Source organism: Equus asinus, chromosome 3 (assembly GCF_041296235.1).
Source record: "Equus asinus isolate D_3611 breed Donkey chromosome 3, EquAss-T2T_v2, whole genome shotgun sequence".
Taxonomy (NCBI): domain Eukaryota; kingdom Metazoa; phylum Chordata; class Mammalia; order Perissodactyla; family Equidae; genus Equus; species Equus asinus.
The window spans coordinates 139,758,100-139,775,947 of NC_091792.1; the positions used below are offsets into that span (position 1 = coordinate 139,758,100).

General features: G+C 34.6%; 1 long non-coding RNA gene across 1 annotated transcript in view; it reads left to right on the top strand.

Moving 5' to 3' along the window:
* The window catches only part of LOC139044882 (uncharacterized), a 178,149-nt gene extending 161,214 nt beyond the window's left edge, over window positions 1-16,935 (top strand). The window contains exons 4-5 of the long non-coding RNA XR_011502287.1: window positions 14,096-14,272; window positions 16,006-16,935. This is a non-coding gene — a long non-coding RNA (uncharacterized lncRNA). The remainder of the gene's footprint in view (window positions 1-14,095; window positions 14,273-16,005) is intronic.
* Window positions 16,936-17,848: the final 913 nt, after the last annotated feature.

Consider the following 17,848-nt stretch of genomic DNA (forward strand, 5'->3'; position numbering starts at 1 on the left):
ATTATTAATGGTGCTCAGTGTTTAAAAATGAGAATTATTGCACAGTATGAGATCTTACTTGGCCTAATTCCTGTACACAAAAATATTTCCTCAGCGTCCTCTCTCCATTCAAGCCCTCATCATTTTGTCCCCTGAAGGGTATATAACTCTCAGCGCAGCTTTCCAATCAAGACCATCATTAGCCAAACTATATTTCTTCTTTCAAAGAGGGGAGATTTTGGAAATCTCCAAAAAGCTTCATCATCCAGATGCTTTGAACTTGAGCCTAAGTCTTTAACATTTCAATAATTAGAAGTGGGTTGTGGGTTTTTTTCGCCCTTTATTAACATTAAGGGCTTTTAAGGCATAAAAATTCAAATTAGTGATGATACTAGTTCTATTTCACCAAGAAGTCCTGAGGGGAAATGGGGCATATCTAGGGGAAGTTTACAGTCCTGTTCAATCCAGAGGCTGCCTCATGATTCCAGCTTGCATGACCTGTTCCTCTCATTCCTAACCATGCATCACATTTGCTTGGGCAAGTTGCCCATACTTCCAGGAAGCCTGACATTCACAAACTGGCTTCTTTATAATTTGATATTCATCACAATTGTCTGCCAAGATGAAAAATTTGAATATGGCTGTAAAAATGAGGGTTAGAAACCGAGAATATGAGTTGACATTTAAAAATAGGTTAATACAATTGACTAGCTTAACTCTTATGTGAAGTTTTTATCATTCACTCTAACCTGTTAGCTTTTAAATTATGACAGAATTACAGGTTGTTCCCACAAATCTTCTTCCTAGACATATTTGGAGGTCTTTGTATATTTGCTTGAGGTCCAAATTCTCTTTCAAATCTTATTTCTGCCTAGTGGCATTTAAACTGATCATATTACACCTTAAACCTTTTCAAATTTCACTAACATTTTTTAATTTGATGAGAAAACTTTGACCCAGCTGGGGCTTTTCTTAAAGCACCTTAACTAATTACTGTTTTGTAATGTCACAGAGTGTGCATGGAGATCTTGTTCCCTTCTAATATCTTAGCCTCCCTAAAATTTGATTCTCTTCTATTTAAAAAAAATTTAAATTTTGCCTTAAACAAATAACTCTTTTAGACATCTTTTAATTTTCATCTCCATTACTAAGTTTTGGGTTTTTTTCTTACTTGTGAGTGCATTTATTTGGTTGGGTTTATTTTGCACAAGGATACCAATATCTTTCTTTTCTTGTTTTTTTTAACTGCATATATTTTGTGAGAATTGTGACAAAAAATGCTTATACTGAATGGAGCTACTAAACTTATTCACTGGTAAATGATATGATCCTAAAAACCAAAACACAAAATGGAACTAAGTTTGTATCTCATGCCACGGAACACTGAAGTAATTCAATGTATATAAATGTCTATTTTATACATATGGTATATAGGTATAAGTATAATGTACGCATATATATGAACAGCTTCAATATTCATATTTTTATATAAATGTATAGTGTATATGTAAATATATATCTATATAAATATAGATTTATATTTCCAACTATAAGCAACTCTGGTACAAGGAACTTTTGATATCTAATATATTTTAGGTCCAGTTTAAGCAAGAATTTCTTCATTACTCTAGACCACATTTTTCTCTCTGAGCTCTCACAATCTCTTTTATTTCATCTCCAAATTTGTCCATGCATACATCTTATTTCTCTAACTTTGTAACATGCTCCTTAAAGACAGGAACCTACTAATTTAGTTTTAAATTCCCTCGTGGTACATAGAAAACTATAAGTATCAAAAAAAAACTCACTAATTAGTACATTTTACTCCATATAAATAATAAATACATTTAAAAATGGAAAGCAGACAAATACATAAAGGAATAAATTAGATACTTTTCCAGTCTTCATATTTAGAAAAAATAATGCATTTTTTCCCTTAAAGGTTGAAACAGCTTTGCCATATTTGATGAATGTTTTATTCACATTTCAACATTCTGGCCCCCGTGTTCCTATAGATTCTGACCTGAGTTCAGCAAAATAATTATACGTAAACATGTGAATAAAACATTTGTTAAATTTACAGAAGTGTATTAACATTTTCTGATAAAGGCCAGAAAGGACTGTGAGAAAATCACAGTAACCCCAAGAATGGATCTCTACTAAAGCACTGCAGACACAGATCATGCAGAACTGGAAGAGCTTCCCCAAAGGAAAAATATGTGTGGGTGATCACGGGGCAACCAGGGAAACGGTAGAGGGCAGTGTCCGCTTTTGTTTCTTCTTGGTTCTGTCATTATATGGCAGGAAGGAGCCACTGTGATTGTGCCTGCTGAAGGCTCAACTGGCAAGGAAAACTGTTGTGTTCATGTGACAGAGATATTTGTTAAAATTACTTTGTTATAAATGTGGAACATGAATATACTGGTAAAAAGTTAAAGTGTAATATCTAAGGTCTGATTTGGTGACAATTTGAAATACCTTTCCCTCGCCACTTTCGCCAATAGTAACCATTTTACTAGTTTGCTTTGCATCCTTCCTCAACTTTGTTATATATAAATACATATATGTACACAATATTATATAAATTCATATGTATATATACATACGTATATATCATGTATATATGTATACATAATGGAGAGATATATACTGGAATATGAAGTATTTTCTTGTATACGAATGTTCATTTATTTTTTGACCGTTTGACCCTTGTTCAACTTAATAGCTTCTCTTTCTTTCTAACTGGCATAGTTCTTGGTTAGGACTGTTCAATGAAAGTGTGGTTAAAAATTTTTGGCTTGTTTTAGGGTTCTGCAGGCAGGTAAGCCAACTCCTAGTCTGTCCGCAGGAATCATTTCAGTTCTCTACATTGCAGGTTGTACTCCCTGGGGGTGACAAGAGCCTCTTGCATCTTCTTTGGTTGCAGAAACGTAAACAGGGACAACAGGTGCAGCAAAGGTTTACCTCAACACACCCCCTGTGCCTTTCAAGGGGGAGAATTGAGGCTGTTATTAAGTTTAGAATTTTATTTTCAGAAATGAAAAGCTTCCTGAAATAAATAAGAGATTCTTTTTTCCCCCCTTAACTCCTCAATCTAAACTGGGACGTAATCTTAAAAGTTCATTGTTGAACCTTTGCTCATGGGATCTGACTAATTGAATTTTTCGGTTGAAACTTACAAATGTGACAATAAGGAAATAATACATTTACATAACAATCTGTAACTTATTTAACATAAATAGTTAAAAAGTCATTTTTTGCAGATAACTTAGTGATAGTTGTATTGATATATAGGGTATCTAGTAATATAGGAAAATCGTCAAACTTCCGCAACTCGTTACCAGCTGTTTTATCTCCCAGTAGCCTCAGTTTTCAAACAACGAAGATAAATCAGTAATATATTAACTAAACTGTTTCATACGACAAGACTCCTGAAAATGAAGCTTATCATATGGACACCCCTGTGATTTAATCTTGTCATGACCGTCTTGCTATAGCGGTAATGAAAAGAGACATTTTTCTCCACAATTTTTCTCGCTATTTAATAACTCAATATTACCCATAGAACAAAGCCCTCCAGCATTATCTTGCTTTCTAAGGAACCCGCAATTTGACCCCAATCACCTTTACCGGCTTAACTTACCTGACTTCATTTCAACTACTAACCCTAAATCGTAGACCAGGCTCCATGCATGTGGCCATAATCTCTATGCTCCGTGACAATGTTAATGCATTTAAAAAAACAATAATATTTATAAATTTTAGTTGTCAGGTTATTTCTGCCATTATTTACAACCTGTATAAAATAACAAAGTAATAATATAATTCCATCAACTCCCCCAAAATAAAATAATAATTAGCTTTATAAATATTATGCTTTATAATTTTTAAAAAACATTTTCTAGAATAAAATTTTTTAAAAATAATAAAAGCCAATTATTTTAGTAAAACGTAACTCATTTAAGACTTGGTTCATAAGGAAACATACATTTCCAGTAAATCTGTGGGGTCTGCATTTTATCACCTTTTCAAATCTGACAAGCTTTCCCTTTCATCAGTATAACACTTCAGCACTCGTGACAAGGGGGACTCATTATTTTAAAGACAGTATCCTTTTCATCAATAAGTTCATTAGATGTTGTGAAGTAGGATAAAAGAAACAAATGGAATGCTCATTATTGCTTAATCATCCTAATTACCTGAATATTCCTTTAGTACAGCTCTATCAATGTACTTATTGAAAAGCTCCAGTTCCTGTTCCTGTCACTCCACTTCTGTGTGCTCATGTGAAAGTTCTTATTAAAACTAATTTGTTTTATGCACTGACAATCATGTTTAAAAGTCAGCAGGAAATATAAATCATCCAATTATGCCTATTGAGGAAACAGCATGAAAGTGTTGATAGATTTAGAACGATGATTTGTGCAGCTTTGCATCACTGTGCAATGTGAGGGGCTTTGATGACTTGATTCAGATTCGGATCTGCTCTTCTCTTTGTTCTGTGGAAGATTATTTATTCCTACACACTCCAGGATACACAAGATGATGGGTAGAAAATACAGGAGGAAAAATGAAGATAAATTATGGAGTGGGCCTTCTTGTAGAAAGGCATCTGTTGTTGAAACAGATGAGGTTTATCAATCTGGAGTAATTATCAATGCCTTTTCAAAATCAATGTCAACTAAGCCACTTTCTGTGTCAGAATTTTCCCTAATCGGATTTATTAGTGATGTTAGAGTACACAAAATAATGATCATCTCCTTAATTGCAACAGCCGGAAACCAAAAACCATACCTCTCTACCCTCTGAGACAGACATCAGGAGAAAAACTGCTCATTAAAAATCTGGGGAAGTGGATAAAAATTGGTGTCATTCTCTGAAAAGTTGAAAACTCAATGTGGTACACAACTTAGACTTTTAATAAAGCACTGTCAAAGACAGCACAGCTGTTGCTTTGAAATGCAACATTATTTTTTGTGTTGTCTTAATGTTAGTCTTTGATAATGAATTAAAAAAACAGCCAATTTAAAACTCAGGGATATCCTTCGAGAACAGAGAAAGTCGAGTGGCACACTGAGAGCAAATTAGAGGACAGTAAATGTCACTGTAACACACCAGATGGTTTTAGAGAACTTTCTCAATAGATCCCTACTATTCCCACTGGGACCAAGGGCTAAGCTGGTCCAAAATTCCACCAAAGGAACTGGGGACAAACACATTTACTTCTTAAAAAACTATTGTCTATAGTCTAGTTGTATTCAAAGTTTTTGAATACAGAAGAAGAAAGTTTCTATTCACTGACTAAATTCTGTTCCTTAGGAAAGCAGAGACAAACTCTGGTATAGGTCTCAAATACTGGCACACAGACTCAGGCTCCCCATAGACGAAGACAGGAAAGTCTCCTAGAGGGAGGTCTCACCCTGGCCCCGTTCTAGCCATGACCATTGCTCATCACGGAGCTAGTAGACTATGAAACCAAGATGCTATGCTCATTCAGAGCCTACATGCCTCCCTTTCTTGTTCCAGATACCTAGGACCTTGCATGTCTTGTCTAAACAGTCTTAAGCCTTCTTCAGTAATCCAATGGGCATTTTCCCCAGCTCCATCTGTCCAAGGGTGCATCATGCACCTGGTGGTCACATGCCTGCAAGTGCGGCTAAGAGGTGATTGTTCCTCTGGGGTTATGGCTGAAACTTGGATATACGGACTGCAGTATCTGTATGGGCATGTGCAACACCCCTCATAGTGGAGGAATTGAGAGTAGTGGGAGAAGAGAGGTGAAATCTTGAGTCAGAGGATAGGAGCCAGCTCTCCTCGCATCACCATTTTTTGTGTGAAAATCTATCTAAACTCCCACCTGGGTTTTGAGATTGTTATTGACATATATTTGTTAGGGTAAGAAGATGAAAAATTTTTTAATAGCTGCTTATATTCATTTATAACTTTAAATAATTTACACTTATGGTATGTGGACTCCATTTATACTTTTTCTACAGGACCCACAAATGTTAACAATGGACCTATTTAGGCTATTGGATTTCCCCCTTCCTCAATTTCAAATAATTCTGTTCATGGTTAATATGGTCATTTAAGATGAATCTTCATTTTTAAACACAAAAGTCTTTATTATTTTTCTTCTTTACCATAACATTAACGCTTTTGAAGATGGATTTTGCCAGGAAAATTTTCAATTGGATCCATCATTTTACCCTCTCTCTGTTTTTTTGTTTTTTGTTTTCCTCTCTGTTGTATCATTGTCTTATGCACAGGTTCTTCTTTCTCCATCAACCTAGGAATGAATAGGTCTTGATAACTTGCCCTGTTCTGGTCTGCTCTGTTGTAATCCTTTCAAAAAAATAAAAGAAAAAGGAAAAGGAGAAGAAGGAGGGGGAGGAGGAGAGGCAAGAGAGGAGGAGGAAAAGGAGTAGAAAAAGAAGGAGAAGGAGGAACAACTGCGTCTATCGACTTCTAACCCGAACTGCTAATGTGAGACATTGTATTCATAACAACCACACATTAAATCTCCAAAAAGATATCTCCCCTGGGATGTCATTGTTCTTCAAGCTCATATATGTTTATTTGTGGAGCACTCACTCACTGAATTCAGGACTCTGGACTATACTCCTTGGAGGAGATGAGTTAAAAATAACACATATTGTCCAAAAGTTTACACCAAAATTCATTTCATCCGCTTCCATATTTCATGCCAGCTCTTATCATTAACTTTCCTATTTTTGCTTTACGTCTATATCCAAACAAATGCTAAAGTCTAGTTGACTTTCCTTTCTTGCATACATTTTAGACATAAGTTCCTTTTTCTTTCTCTTCATCCAAAATACTGCCTCAACATATTATTATTGAAATTGTATCCTCTCTCTTCCCTTTTTCATGTAAATAATATGAGTATTAACATTCTCTTAAAATTTCATTTTCAAACAGACTGGAAAAAAGTGTTTACTACTGTTCACTGTCCATTCTGTCTGACCCCAGCTGCTCACAGCTAAAGACCAGCATGATCACCACAGGCAGACTCATCAGTCAAATTAAGAAGCCAATTATCCACGGCTTGTTTTGTTTTGTTTTGTTGCCGGTCCATCCATAGTTAAGCATACTATTTGTTTAAGTGGTCTCTTTTTTAAAAATCTAAACCCAAAGTCTTTCTTCTATCCTTATCCTACCAGTTTCCTTATCATTAGGGGATAGATCAAACAAATTAGAACCTTATTATCTGGAGGATTCAGAAGTCATGTTCAAGCTTTAAAACCTGATTTGATTCCTGAGCCCGTAAGTGCTTACCGTGCCTGCCCAGTTGCTCCTATGCTATTGGCCTCTTCTGAATCACTGGACTTCTGGCTTATCTAAATTCTTGATGTTCTAATTGTTTGCTCACTTGTTTCACTGCCTAAAATACAAATCACCTGATGATAGTCATGATATGCGTTGTCACATTTTGGGTCCTCTGGAAATAAAAGCTGAGAGAGAGTTAGAGGTGCAAGACGTTTAGTAGAGATCAATACTTCTAAAAGGTTGGAGAAGAAAACAAGATTTGTGAGAGGAAAAAAGTCAAACTTCTATGCAGACCCAACAAAGCCTCAATCAACCCAATAGGAAGCTCTACTATTGCCCGTCAGAGTTGTCTTGCAGAAAAACAAAATAGCTAGGCCTCAGTATCTCTGCTTCACTCAATCACCTGATGTAGATTACCCTGGAAGGCACTGCCTAGATTAATACAAATGGTGTGATACTTGAAATAATCTTGAAAGATGAATAAGAAATTGACAGGTGGGAAAATATTTGTAAAGAAACAAGCTATGTAAACATGGCATAAAGAAGCCAAACATAAATGAAAAAATAGAACATTGTTTAACGCTGGTGATATAGAGTGTATAATAGTGAAATGTGGCAGAGAAGGCTAAAGAGTGAACAGAAATTAAACCTGATGACATACAGCATTTACTGAGTTTTTTCTATGGGTTAGTCACTGTTTTGAGTGCTTCATATATATTAGTTCAGAACAGAGCAGCACTACAATAAGGATGAGATAATGTAAGCAAATTTATTTCTGGACAAGAATGTCTCCAAATTATTTCTAATACTTATTATAAACTTGGAGCATCAAGTGGAAGAAGCACTAAGAAAAAGAGCAGAAATATGAATACATACAATAGTCTATCTATCTTCATGAGTTTTGTAACTCATACTTTATGATTGAAACAAAAATATTAAGACCACCTATACTCAAGAAAATGATATTTAAAAGTGTGGGAGGTAAGGACACACAAATGGATGTGTGGTTTCCACACTTCATTCAAAGTAATAAAATGTTGATACCAGTAGTCATGTCACATACATATACTGTAATACTCAAACAAATAAAAACAACTTCAAAGACATACACTCACAGGTACTATAAATATATCAAGATGGAATCTTTAAAGTACTCAAATACACCACAGGAAGGCAAGGATAAGAAACAGAGAAATAACAACCAGAAGAATGAAACAGAATAAAAATGATAAAGTGGCATACTTCAGTGCTAATAAACAACAATAGTCTTAAATATAAATAGTGTAAATATGTCAATCCAAAAACAGATTGTGGGATTAAATAACAAAAATCAAGGAGGGGCAACTACATGTTCCTGAAAAGAAACTCATTTTCTTTTCTTTCTTTCTTTCTTTCTTTCTTAGAAAGATTAGCCCTGAGCTAACTACTGCCAATCTTCCTCTTTTTGCTGAGAAAGACTGGCCCTGAGCTAGCATTCATGCCCATCTTCCTCTACTTTATACATGGGATGCCTACCACAGCATGGCTTTTGCCAAGCGGTGCCACGTCCGCACCAGGGATCCCAACCGGCGAACCCCGGGCCGCCAAGAAGCAGAATGTGCGAACTTAACCACTGCGCCACTGGGCCAGTCTCAAAACTCGTTTTAAATTCAATGACATAAAAAGGTTGAAAGTGAAGTATGAGAAAAATACACCAGGCAAACGTTAATCCAAGAATAGTAGAAGTGTCTGTATTTAATATCTGATGAAGTAGAACATACAGTAAAGAAAATGACTACAGAAAAAGAGAGACATTACTTAACAGTAGCAGGATCAATCCACAGGAAAGTGTGATGATCCTAAATGTTTACACATCTAACAACAAAACCTCAAAATAGAGGCAGTAACATCTGATAGAAGTGGTGAAAAAAATAGACAAATCCACAATTATGGCAGAAGACTTCAACACCCCTTTCTCAGCAACTGGAATAACAGAAAGTCAGCAAGGATTAGAAGAACTGCTTAACACAATCCATAAATTAGATCCAATTGACTTGTATAGAATCCTCTACTCAGAATAGCAGTATGCACTTTTCTTTTTCAGGTACTTATGGAACATTTCTTAAGATAAACCATATCTTGGCCATAAAACAAACTTCAAGAAATTTGCAATAATTGAAATCATACAGAGCATGTTCTCTGACCATAATGGTATCAAAGTACAAGCCAGAAAGATAAAGAGAATAGGAAAATTTCTAAACATGTGGAATTAAGTGTTTAATACACACTTCTAAATAATCTATGGGTAAAGAAGTCTCAAAGGAAATAAAAAATACATAGAATTGAAATGCAACTAAAAACAACATATCAAAATATGTGGAATACAGCTAAATCAGTTCTGAGAAGGAAATAAAGAAATTTATAGCACAAAATACTTAAACTAGAAATGAAGAAAATACTCAAATTCATAACTTAGTTAACACCTAAAGAAACTAGAAAAGGAAGAGTAAAATGGAACCAAAGCAAGCAGAATAAAGAAAATAATAAGGTAGACGTCAATGAGATTAAAAACAGGAAAACAACAGCAAAACCAATTAAACAAAAGTTGTTTCTTAAAAAAATCAATAAAACTGATAAAACTCTGGGAAGATTGACAAAACATTGAAAAATGGTGAAGACACTATTACACAAATTGCCAGTATCAGAAATGATAGAGGGGTTATCATTACAGGTCCTTCAGCCATTAAGAGAATAATAAGGGAATACTATGAACACATATGTGCTTATAGATTCAACTTAGAAGAAACAGATTACCTGAAAACCACAAACTCCCCAAACTCAATCAAGATGGAATTGATGGTTTGAATATTTCTATAACTATTAAAATAACTGTGTATTTATTCTAAAAGTTCCACAAGAGCAAATCTCCAGACTAAGATGATTTTACTGGAGAACTCTACCTAATTATTAATGAAGAATTAATACCAATTCTACACAATCTCTTCCAGAAAATAGAAGAGGAGGGAAGATTCCCAAATTCATTGTATGAAGCTAGGATTACACTGATATGAAAAACAGTCAAAGAAGTACAAAACAAACCCAAAAAAGCCAAGTATAGGCCAATATTTATCAAGAACTTAGATACAACATTGTTAACAAATACAATTTAGTGATATATAAAAATATTACACCATTACCAACTGTGGTTTACTCCAGAAATGCAAAGATGATTCAACATTTGAAAATCAATCTATTTAATCCATAATATCAACAAGCTAAAAAACAAAAATCATATAATCCTATAAATTAATCCAATTCAACCACTTAACAAAATTCAATGCCCATTATGATAAATATTCTCAGCATTATTTATCATACCATTTGTAAAGAAATTTCCTTAATTTGCTAAGGAACGTTTACAAATAACCTACTGCTAACATTATGGTGAAAAACTTAATGTTTTTCCTCTAAGATCAAGAACAAGGCAAGAACGTCTGCTCTCACCACTCTTATTCACATAGTACTGGAAGTTCTAGCCGCTGCAATAAGGCAAGAAGGGGAAATAGAAAACATACTGATTAGAAAGGAGTAAATCATCTCTGTTCACTGATGACATGAGTATCTATGTAAAAATCCAAAGAAATCTAAAACAAAACAAACAAGAACTCCTAAAATAATAAGTGAGCTCAGAATATTTGCAAGGTAGGTCAATACACTAACATTTACTGCATTTCTAATTAGTAATAATGAACATATGGAAACTGAAACAAACATAAAACCATTTATAATTGCACTAAAGAAAATTAAATACACAGGTATGTACTTAACAAAATACGAATAGGATTTGTATGCTGAAAGTTAGAATATACCAGTGAAAGAAATCAAAGAAAATCTAAATAAACAGAAAGACATAGTGTGGTCATAGATAGGAAAACACAACATAGAAACAGCATCAATTGTCTCAAAACTTGTCTATGATTTAAAGCAATTTCTATCACTATCCCAGACAGAGTATTTTGGAGACATAGAAAAGCTTATTCTAAAATTTACATGGAAACTCGCAGGGCTTCCAATATCTAAAACTATCTTGACAAAGAAGAGCCAAGTAGAAGGAATCACTGTACCCAATCTTAAGGTGTGCTAGAGAGCTACAGTAAACAAGAGAGTATGGTATTGCCAGAAGAATAGATACGTATATCAGTGAAATAGAATACAGAACCCAAAAATTGACCCATAGAAATACGCTTAATTTATTTTTGACAGAGGGGCAAAGCAATTCAAAGAAAGAGGGATAGACTTTTCATCATATGATGCTTCAGTAATTGGAAACCCTCAGACAAAAAATTAACGTTGACTTAAACATCACATCTTATTCAAAAGTCAAATCAAAGTGAATCATAGACAAATTTAAAATGTGAAACTATAAAATGTTATAAAACATCATGGGAGACAATCTTTGCAATCTAGAGCGATGCAAAGAATTATCAGATGATGCAGAAAGCATGATCCATAAAAAAAGAAAAATTCATAAATTGGATCTTATCAAAATTAAAAACTGCTCTGTAAAAGCCCCTACAAAGACAATGAAAAGACAAGCTACAGACAGGGAAAAAATATTTGAAAACTATATATCTGTTACAAGACTATATCCAAAATATGTAAAGAACCTTCAAATCTTAACAGTAAATATATCAAACAACCCAAATAAAGAATGGACAAAAGACGTGAACAGACATTTTTCTGAAGATAATATACAGATGTCAAATAAGCACAATTGACATGAAGAGATGTTCAACATCAATAGCCATTAAGAAAATGCAAATTAATGACAATGAGATATCACTGCACGTCAACAGAATTTCAAAAAATAGTGACAATAGCAAATTAGGATATGGAGAAACTAGATCACTCATGCTGTGAGTGCTGGTGGGAATGCAAACATGTACAGTCACTTTAAAAACTGTTGGCACTTTATTAAAAAGCCAGAAATGAAGGAAAGAGGAATAAAAATAGAAGGAAGGAGGTAAGGAGCAATTATAAAACACAAGGACTGCACTCTAAGAAAATGGGAATTATGTTTATACAAAAGTCTGCACACAATTGTTCATAGAGGTTTTATTCATAGTAGCCTAAGTCTGGAATCAGCCCAGATATCCTTCAACAGATAAATGGTTAAAAATGTTGTGGTACATGCAAAGCTTGGTATACTACTCAGCCTTAACAATGACCAATCTTTTCGTACACAATAATTTGGATGAATTTCCAGGGGGAATTACATGAAAGGCTGGAGACAGGTGAATGTGATTACTAAAGGGCGTGAGGAAGGATACTCATGGTGATGGAACTGGCCAGTATCTTGATCATAGTTGCAGATATATTTAATAATGTATATTTAAAGATGTGTAGAACCTACACATTTAATGAAATTGTTTAGAACTAAATAGACACACACAAGTGAATATTAAAAAAAACTGAGGAAATAAGAATACATTGGTGAATTGTATCACCAACAACACCCTGGTTGTGGTATTACACAATAGTTTTACAAAGTGTGTGTAGGTAAACTGTATACGAGATTGTTCTGTATGATTTCTAACTATTGCATATGAGTCTTCCATTATGTCAATAAAACTTTCCATCAAAAGTAAAGTAATTACAAATTTACCACATGGCGTCTGTGGGCATTTTCATTACTACATTTCTGGTTATGAAAAGATTTGAAGTTCTGACTGTGAAAGGATATGAAGTTATGAGAAATAGCAGTATTATTTCTTAGCCTGTGGAAGTCTAAACAAAGGAGTCAGTTTAAAGCGAGGGGAGTGAGTATAAATTCATAAGCTGGGCCACCAGGTGATTACATAAGACCTCTAGCTGTGAGGTTTTCCACAAAAGCCTAGAGAAGTAGCTCTCCTAAATGGTTAAACTAGTATTTTTTAACAGGTATAAAATGGAATATCAATAACACAAAACATAGATAGTATTAAGAAAAAATCTTTTCCATTGCACAATTGAATGCTGAATTAATAAAAATTAAGCATTCCTTTAATCTAGGCATTTACAGATGTTAGTGTTCATTTTTAAGTCCCTAAGAGAGAGAGAGAGAGATAAAATATAAATCCTAAAGTGTTGAGTGTGTGTGTGTGTGCATGCAGCATCTTTTTGGGCTGGTGTTCTTTGGAATATGTTTATTGCAAGGGCTGGTTTAAATCAGAGATGACCAACATAGTTCCTAAGGTAACTTTTACCATTATACCTCTATTATCCAAGTGACTGCCTTTATCTCTTGACACAGACATAAAATATTTGTAGTTTTCCTTTTTGTTTGTTTTATGAAGATTTACAGAAAAAAATAAAACTTTTCCTCAATTAAAAAATCGTGTACAAGAAAGACTGTAAATATGTTTTAATTTACTTTTCTCTCAATAAATAGATATTGTAGTTAGTTGGATTTTTTGATATGATGATACGTAGGTCAATAATTAAATTCAAATATAATCTTATTTTTGACACAATCCAAAAAAGGGAAAGTCACAGTACACTATGTACAAGGTATTATTTTTCTACTTTTGCTTGCTCACATATTTTTATTTAAATTTGATAATTCATGATATTAAAATGCCTTTGTGATGTGGAACATTTCACTAAAACCGTGATTCCCTAAGGTCATCTTGTTCCGAGCACATTGTTATTTATTCTCATTTCACTGCAGTGATTTGACTTAGCATAATGCTGATCTGACTCTATTTTTGACTCCGAATTTTATTGCGGGCATGTGTCAGCTTATTCCTGAAGTGGTTATACATAAGCCCCTCTCAAATATTCGCTGTCCTATTTTGTGGTCTCTTTTCAGGCAACGCTTCCATTGAGAGCGATGGCCCTGACTTAGCTCTTTAGGTGTCTCACCAGTCAGGATGCAAGTTACATTTCTGGTGGAATGAACTATTCAAGCAAGCATATTCCCATGAAGGGAGCAAAGCTGAAGGGTCATTAATATTCAGGCCTGCTGAAGATGAGAAACTTCTCTTAAGTAAGTACATTAGTCTTATCTTTTCTTATGAAAGCGCTTTACCAGTGACACAAGCCAAGTGCCTTCATGGAACTTTCTCTGCTTTAGGGTTCAAAAGGTGCAATTCAGAGACAAAGAGATCCTTTCCTTCCCAAAATCAAGTGCTCTTGGTGGCTTCTTTATTCAGAACATTCAATCGTCATACATACATAAGTTAACACAATCGATATGGCACAGAACTTAGGGACATGTGTGTAACTCATGTTGAGCATTGAAGTTTTTCTTTCTCCCCAAACAACTAATAAATAAGTCTCTCATTAGGCTTTCTGGGAAACAATCTCAGGAGATCTGAAAGTTGCTGTCTATATTGTTTTGTAAAGCAATATCAAGAAAAGATCCTATTATTATCTACATTATGTTATTTCTTCCCCCATTAATCCTGTAATCTTCACAACACAGTATTTTCCAAATTTTCATCTCCTTTCAAAAATAATTATCAATATTCATAAGTCAGAATTTTTATTCCTACCTCAGGTAAAAATGGCTAGTTGAACCATCATCGAATTCTCACGGTATGCTTGGAGTAATCTAAGTTAATGAAGGTTCTTGGAGGATGTGCAAAATTCACTTCAGGATTTCCTGGACAACATCTCCAAGAGTAGGTAATAGTCATCTGGATTGAAACTGAGATATAATTAGGGCTGTGTGGCTTTGTATTGATGAAATAGGACCACACATCAGGATTATCGCAAAGAAAGTGTGGCACTAAATATGAGCCCCAAACTGAAACTCACAAGAGCAGATACACTAAATTTCAGGCATTGGTTTGTCAATGAGGCTATTTTTTCCCATGTACTTTTTTTTAGGTTGATTCTTCCAGAGTGAGCACCAGTAAGATTTTGTGTGATCATTCTCCCAAAAAATCTACAGAAGCCTTCATCCACCTGTCATTTCTACCGGGCTCCTAATACTTAACAACACACTTCTATGGTTTTGATTTTCCTTAACCTTCACAAGAATCCATCAGCAAAGCAGTATATATATTAGTACCCCCATCTTTAAAATGAGGAAATTTAAATATTCTGTCACTGTCGCATACCTGGTTGAGCCAGAAAGGCAATCCAGCATCATGCCTCACCCACAGTTCCCATTCAATAGTTTTCTGCTTCTCATTTCTGATTTCTGATAAGTATAAATTTAATGATGTTTTCCTCTGTAAACCTGCCTTCCCCATCCTATCAATTAAATTAGAAGAGTACAGAGGTAGTGAATCCTTCTAGTTGTGTTGGAAAATTCTGGGTGGGCAGAGGTTCCAAGATGGGAAAAACTGGAATAAAACACCTGATGAAATAGAGGTGTGGCCCATTAGACATCGATTAGATGAGAAAGACTAGGGACTTCAATGTAAAGTAGAAAATTAGAAGGAAGTGAGGAATGTAGAGCAACCTGGAAAACTCTAGGAGAAATAGAGAAGATTTTAATGCCGGAGAGAAACTAACAGAAGAGCTAAGAAAAAACAAATGATGACTGCAATGTTCTGGCCATTTACCTATTGTCTTACAGCTTCAAGTTCACTCTTTAATTCCATTTGCCAAGACTCTGTGATGCTAAGGCTGACACTATGCAAACTGCAATTCTTCTTTGTTAGCTGGCACCATATTAGACTCAGCCAAAGGGAGGCATAGAGGAGAAGAAATAGAAGGCAAACGAAAGAAGGGATTTTCATCTCTTATTTCCTGTGCTGTTCCTGACAGGACCCCCTAGAAACAGCAACACTTCATTCCAGCAGCAGCAATTTGCTAAAACATCATCACTTGGTTCCAGCCTCCATCATCCTTCAGCACTTCCAGAACCAGCCATGTGGCATCTTCTCAGAAGTACTAACATCAGCTGGATAACACCTTCTCATCAGGGTCTGAAAGGGCACCAGCTATGTGAGCCCCCTCCTCTGAGCTTCTATGTTCTGTTAATCCCAATTTCATCCCTGTCTTCTCCATCCCTATAGATGATAGATGTTTCATGCAGTTATTATCTCTGAGTTACTCAGTGTTCCCTTATGTATTCAGGCCTCTAATACCTGTGTAACAAGTTCCTGCATTAAAGTATTTCTGATGAAATAACTAAGATGGTTTTCATTTCCCTACTTGATTCTGACAAAAACAAGGATGTTCCAAGGAAAGGCAATATAAGCATAAAAATAAAATTCTTGTTGTATATAAAATTTTTCTCAACTGGTCTATTCCCATTTTTAGGCATTTGTGAGTTGTGTTTGTCCTATTCTCAGGTTGAGAGTTTTCCCTTTTTTCTAAGCATGTTGGTGAGAGAATTGGAATTTATAAATTAGGCCAAAACTACCTGTTTGGTTGGTGGTCTTAATCTTCCATTTGGATGTACAGGCATAGTACAAAATTACCAGAATATAGCCTTTGAATGTTTGGAAATAAGGATCATTTGGGGCTGATATCTAACTGGCATGAGTGTGCTTGCATTTGTGTCTCCTTTTGTATCTAATGTTATTTTAGTAAAACCATATGTAATCCAAGTAGGTGTGTATGGAAAAATGACATGCACAAAATTTGAAAGTAAAAATAAATCTTATGGAAAATGCAGTTTTTTCAAAGTTCTTTATCATGATTTGTTCCTAATATTAAAATGATTGCCATAGTGATGCTAAAATTGCACTACATTATTCAAAAAAAATTGAATCAAATGCTCTTAGGTAATTAATTTTAGTCATATTCTGAAACATCAAGATTTCAATAATTTAAAAACCATTTGTTGTCATGGAAACATGAACTTAGTTAAAATTGGATTAAACTAATTAACCTAAAACATGTTGTACTACTGAGTGTTTGTTTTAGAATACTCTGGAAGAAAAAGAACATTTTCCATAATCATTTTAGGTCTTTTATCTAATGGAAGCGTTCAGGCTTTATAATGGACCTATGCATGCACTAATGTGTCAAACAACTGCTTTCACGAGGAGAGGATGGTTACGTAGAAGGTTCCCATTAAATGAAATGCCAGTTTTCTGCTGGGAATTCACAAAGCAGAACATTTTGTGAATATTGGTTATTGTCTTTGCTTAACTATATTATCCAGAGGATTTGAGGAAAAAATCCTTTATGTTATCGTTTATTTCATCCCTTGTATTTCATCTCAATGGACTAAGATTTGTGTCAGATTAATGAGGGAGATCACATCATGATGAACCATGGAAATAAAACATATGTTAGAGTGGGACGGCTAAAAAGTTTGTGATAATGATGTGATCATTTCTGCATTTTCATAACCAGTGTTTTCTGCAACGAAGAAGCCCATAAGTGCATAGATGGTATTCACTGAATACATTTTAGTTGTCTAAAAAATTTTAAATCAAAGGTTTGGTTTTTGGCTTTTTTGTTCATTTTATCAATAGTGAGTACTTACCATGTGGTAAGCTCAGTCTTGGATAATTTAAATAGATTCATTGCAGATATCTTGCTGTCTGGTCACCACATCCATGTTATCCATTCTTTCAGGAGAAATATAATCCTCTCTGGGGCTCATTCTCTGTGCTTTGAGGGATCTGATTCCCACCCTAGCTCTAAGACAGTG